Genomic DNA, 6,000 nt, shown 5'->3' on the forward strand with positions numbered 1-6,000 from the left:
CCATGTTGCAGGGTGAGAAATCCCATGAAGCCCGCTAAGCGTCCTGTGTTGTCATCCCAGTCCACACAATTCTCAGAGTCTGAGATGTCATCTGATGATAGGGAGATTGCTGATGCATCTAACCCTGATTCCCCTATGCAAGAGGCGGAGACTAGGTCAAATATTAATATTCCTGCCTTTGTGCATGCGGTCCAATCCAAACACCCTCAATTTAAACGGGTAAAGGTGACTTCGGTAGTATTCCCTCTATCAGATCAGCTGGTAGAGCACATGGCTGCTGCCTGGCAATTGGCAGGTAAGAGATATCAGCCTCAAAAGCATTTGGCATGTTATCCATTTCCTGAGGCTCATTATAAAAAAATGGGAATTACCTCCTGCGGTGGATTCTCATGTTACACATTTAATAAAAAGTGCTACACTACCTATGCCTTCCATTTCTTCCTTAAAGGATCCTACAGATAAGAAGGTGGAAACTTGCCTGAAATTGATATACTCTCTTTCAGGAGCTATTGCCCGCCCGTCAATGGGTAGCTAAAACTATAGAGAGCTGGTCGATGCACTGGAGGACTCCTTCTCCACTGAAGCTCCTGAGAATTAGGTGTCATTGGTTGGCCACATTAGGGATGCGGCTGCATACAGTATATTGGTGAGGCTTCTCTGGATGCCAGTCTATTGACCTCCAGGGTCTCGGCCACGGCCGTGTCTGCTCCCCGTTCCCTGTGGCTGCACTCTTGGAGGGTGGATGCTGACTCTAAGAAAGGCCTGGAAGCATTACCATACAATGGGGAGATCTTGTTTGGTCCAGACCTGGACAAGATTGTTGACACATTGACAGCATCAAAATCTGCGTTTCTGCTTTCAGCATCTGCCCCTTCAAAGGCTCGAACTTCTTCCTTTCGGTCCTTTCGTCCCCAAGGAAAACCAAAAGGGCAGTCCTTTCCTAGACCGTCAACTGCCAAGAAGGCTGCCAAGCCTAAGAATAATCACAAAATAACCTTGGCGCCTGGTGGGGACCTGTGGTGAATATGGCTCAGAGGATGTAGCTGCCAACTTGCAGAATTGGAGATTGCCTGTCTCCAATACAAAAAGAGAGCTAAAACAGGGATATACTGAAAAGGCAATTAGAACATCATGAACACTATAGCTGCATACACATACAATGATTTTGTTACCAACGATTTTATGAACGGTTTTGTTGGGCATGGCATTTCACAGTAGGCCACACCCATTGTCACGAGACCACATCCACTTTTTTGAGCGCGCGCCTTCGTACATAGAGCTACTTTCACATTTTTTTTCCAGGGCCACTTTAAGTTCCCAATCCATCCCTGCCTGTGTTATCCCTGTGTCATTTGATACTTGCTTTTAAATACTCGAATGCTTGTAAAAGCTTGAGAGGATATAAGCACACTGTTTTTTATTGGAACAAAACTAGTTAGAGCTGGTTTGATGTTGACAGGTTATGGTTGGTGTTTATGGTTGTCAATCAAAATGGCCATCCTATTAGCTGCTCTGTTTAGGCGGGGTTTAGCATTACTATTTAAAGGCTGGAGGAGGGGTTTAGATTCCTCTTTCCAGATTGTGTACCAGATTCCAGTCTGATAAGTACCCTGTGTCTGCTGATATCTGCTGATATACTGTTAATTTCTGTCCCTATACTTTTCTAATTTATTTTCTAAGCTACTTATAACTTGCCCTTATAAATTGACTTCACATTTCCCTCTTTTTTCCTGTCAGCCTTTTCAATTTTAAACCCTCTTTCCTCATCACCTCCCCCACCTCCCTCACCTTCCTTACCTGCTTCACCTCCCTCCCCCCTCTCGTTTTCGGCTATCAGTCCCTTGTTTTTTTCCATTGCACTCACCATGCCCCGGCCACGCCGCAGTGCTCCCCCTCCCTGCCGCTTAGTTGAAGCAGCGAGACCTCTTAACGGTCGCCGCTGCTTTGTCTGTCACACGCAGCGCGCGCCTAGCTTCAGCGTGCACTGGACCCCGCTCCCTGTCAGCCATCGCGAACGCTCCGTGCATCCCCTGGCGTCCCCTTCTCCTTCCAGCCTGCAGGCACCCCCGCTCGCAGGCCTCCCAGGATAGCGCCAGATGGGTCAGGCAATTTGCCCCGCCGGCAAGCCCCGCCCACCAAGTTGCGAGTGCCATTTTAGTTAATGAACGGGTTTTAACCTCTTCAGATTCCCCCCCCCCCCACGGTTCTAAGGGCCGGGGGCTGCATGCCATCTCCGTTAAGCAGTGTGCACTCCTCCCCCAGGGGTCATTTAGTCAGGCAGATGGGTAGTCGTAATGCTTCACCGGGGGGGGGTCTCTTTGCACAGGCAGCTTGCCCCGCCCAGAGGGGCTCAATTTTCTAGTTTTGTCCCTCCTATGTTCCCCTCCCCATCAACTGTAGCAAATACTCAAGGTGGGATGCAGGCATTAAATTTTGTGCAGGGTGGAATGCCTGCGCAGGGCTTCTATTGGTCCCCTTATTTTAACCAGGGTTTAGGGCATCAGCCAATGCAAACACAATTTTCAGGGCCTTTTCAGCAGTTTTGCCCCTCTCCCTTTGTCCAAGGAGCCGGGCAATTTCCGCAACAATATGTCACGGCACCTGCGCCGTTTAATCCGTATGCACAGCAGGTACAATATGTGCATGGACAGCAGGCAAGCCAGCAACAGACGTTGCAGCCCCCCCTTCCACTTGCTCCTCTGCCAGCTTTACCCCCCGTTCCCAGTCAGGTAGCACCAGCGCAGCCCCCTGCTACCCCATTGCTGCAGATTGTGTCAGTGCCAGTAGTTGCTGCCAGCGTACTAGATGTTGTTGGCCCTAATGCTGATGTTTTGAGTTTACAGATTCCTTCTCTTCAGTCGGTGACGGCCGCCTCCGCATCCACTTCTATGGTCACCGAGGATCAATCATCAACGTGTCAAAGTACGGTGGGTGCACCGTGCAACGAGGGACAGGCCTCTTCATCTGCGATCGAGTCGGTGGTTCCTTCCACATCAGGAGCAGGTGAGAAAAACATTATGCCTAATGTTAGCGCTCAATTGTCGCGATTGGAAGAATCTTCTGATTCTTCTAGCTCCGCAGAAAAACCACGTAAGCTGATGAAGTATTACGTGCAGCAGTTAAAGGGCAAGGGCAAGAGCCCTAAAAGAGCAGGTAACGTGGCCAGCTCTGCTCCGGATGCGTCGGGGGATGCGGTCCATTGCTCCAATACAGCGATTTTGAGGGGGGTTAGGTCTAAGGTTAGGGAGCGGATAAGAAAAGGTTGTTATGTAGACATGTTTTCAATAACGCATGACGCTAAAAATGCATTGGACTTAGCTAAGTCTGGGATTTCGGCAGCAGAGGAGGCTAGGAGGAGTTACCAGAATTGGCTTTCTGGTATTTATGTTTTTTCAGCCTGTTACATAGAAACCTGGCCATCTGAGTGCTTAAATATATTAAAATATTTACATCTGGTGCAGGGCATGTATGTTTCTGCTAGGGTTAATGTATGGAGGCAATATGACGAGCTTTTTAGAAAAAAGCCAGACGGTCAAAAAATTTTTTAATTTTGGTTTTAAGGACATTGAAGTGTGGTTGGAGGTCACGCAGCATACTCGGCCTACTAATGAAGCGCCTGTGGGGCGTAAGCAGCCCTTTGTGGTGCGACCAGGTTTTTTCAACACAGCAGGTAGAGGGCAGTGTTATGCGTTTAACAACTCGCAATGCACTAGAGGGACAAGCTGCCATTATAGACACGTCTGCATTCTCTGCGGGGAAAATCACCCGTCAAAGGAATGCAGTCATCTCGGGGGTCACGCAGGGGGGAAAGGAGACCAGCGCCCTAACTCTAAGTACAGCTGCGTCCCCGATTAATGTCAAAGTTTTAGAGCATTGGTTGAACCGTTATCTTCTTAAGGAGGAGGCAGAATTTTTATTTCAAGGTCTTAAAGAAGGATTTAGGCTGGCGTTAGTAAAACCGGTTTTAGTAGTGGCCAAAAGGAATTGAAATCAGCTAGGGACTTACCAGAGGTGATAGCAGAGAAAATTAATTTAGAGGTCAGTTTGGGTAGGATGTGTGGTCCTTTTACCTCACCTCCATTAGATAACCTTTGTATTTCACCGCTTGGAGTGGTACCAAAGCACCTGTCTTACCCAGAGGGTGGTTCGGTGAATGACGCTTTAAATCCAGCGGATTGCAGCATCACTTACCAATCATTTGAGGATGCCCTTAGTATAGTGCAGGGTTTTGGGAAGGGGGCTTTGTTAGCTAAGATAGATATTGAGTCTGCCTTTAGGTTGCTTCCCCTGCATCCTGATTCTTTTCGTTATATGGGTTTTAAAGTGGGCAGTTCATACTATGTAGACAAATGTCTACCTATGGGCTGTTCTGTTTCATGCTCCTTTTTTGAGTGTTTTAGCTCCTTTTTACAGTGGTGTATTCAGGCGGGTACAGGTAAGTAGACAACTTTTTATTTATAGGGCCAAGTAATAGTGATGTGTGCAGTGAGCTTCTTTTTTCGGTGCAGGCTTTTTTCTCTGTGTTGGGAGTCCCTATCGCTCAGAAAAAGACGGAAGGGCCAATTACCAGATTGTCTTATCTAGGTATTGAAGTCGATACTGATTTGGGCCTTTGCAGATTACCATGTGATAAAGTGCAGAAACTTAGTGATTTATTGTTCAGTTTGGTTTCAGCTAAAAAAGTTTATTTGAAGCAGCTGCAGTCTTTGCTAGGTTTACTTATCTTCGCTTGTAGAGGCATCCCAATGGGCAAGGTTTTTTGCAGGAGGTTAGAGCGAGCTTCGGCAGGTGTTAAAAAGCCCCATTACATGATTCGCCTGTCTGAAGAAATGAAAGATGACTTCAAGGTTTGGTTACATTTTTTACGTGAATTTGGCTGCCACCGCCAGTGGCTAATATTGATTTGCAGCTGTATATAGATGCATCAGGATCTATGGGCTTTGGGGCGCTCTTTGAGGGAGAATGGTGCGCGGAAAATTTGGCCAGAATCGTGGCGTGTTGAAGGTTTGACTGGCAATTTACTTCTGCTGGAACTTTTTCCCATTGTGGTAGCGGTTGAGATTTGGGCTCTAAAGCTTAGTAATCATAGAATCATATTTTGGTGTGATAACCTGGGGGTAGTACAGGCCATCAATAATCAAAGGTCAGTTTGCCAGCAAGTGATAAGGCTTCTTAGGCATTTGGTTTTTGTTTGTATGTCTATGAATATTGATTTTACAGCTAAGCATGTTCCTGGAGTTGAGAATGGGATTGCGGACGCGTTATCTCGTTTTCAATGGGAGAGATTTACAGTGCTTGCACCTTCTGTGGCGATTCATGGTTTGTCTTGTCCTGATTGTGTTTAGCAGATCATAAGGCCGGCATTATAGGACTTGCTTTAAAGGCACTGGCTCCTGGTACTTTGAGATCCTATTCAGCGGCTTGGAGCGAATGACAGGCCTTCATTGCTGGCAAAGAAGAGGGTAAGAGCATTCAGGATTTGATGTTAGAGGTCGTCTGGCGTTGGCATGAGAGCGGCCGTTCAAAGTCATCCATGTCGGGCGCTTTGGCAGGAATTTCCTATTTTCCTCGTTTAAATGGTTTGGTGGACCCTACCAGGTCTTTTGTCATTTCTAAAGCACTGAAGGGATGGGCAAAGGAACAGTTGAAGCCGAGTGATTCCCATAGGCCTATTGACACGGGAATGCTAAAAGACTTAGTAGTGGCTGTATCGGGTATAGCAAAAGACGATTTTGAGGCCAGTTTGTTTAGTTTGGCTTTTACATGAGCATTTTTTGGGCATTAAGGGTTGGGGAATTAACAGCGATTAATAAGAAATCCATTACTACAGGTATTATGTTGGTTAATGTGATAGTTATACCAGATTTGCTTCTTATTAAGATACAGAGATCAAAGACAGATCAGTTAGGGAGGGGGTGTTGGATCTCTGTCCCGTCGCATCCAGAGCCGTGCATATGCCCGGTCGTGTTGGCTGTAGTTATAACCAATGCAGGCCCAAGG

This window comes from Taudactylus pleione, unplaced genomic scaffold (assembly GCF_031769625.1).
Source record: "Taudactylus pleione unplaced genomic scaffold, aTauple2 ptg000188l, whole genome shotgun sequence".
NCBI classification, from domain to species: domain Eukaryota; kingdom Metazoa; phylum Chordata; class Amphibia; order Anura; family Myobatrachidae; genus Taudactylus; species Taudactylus pleione.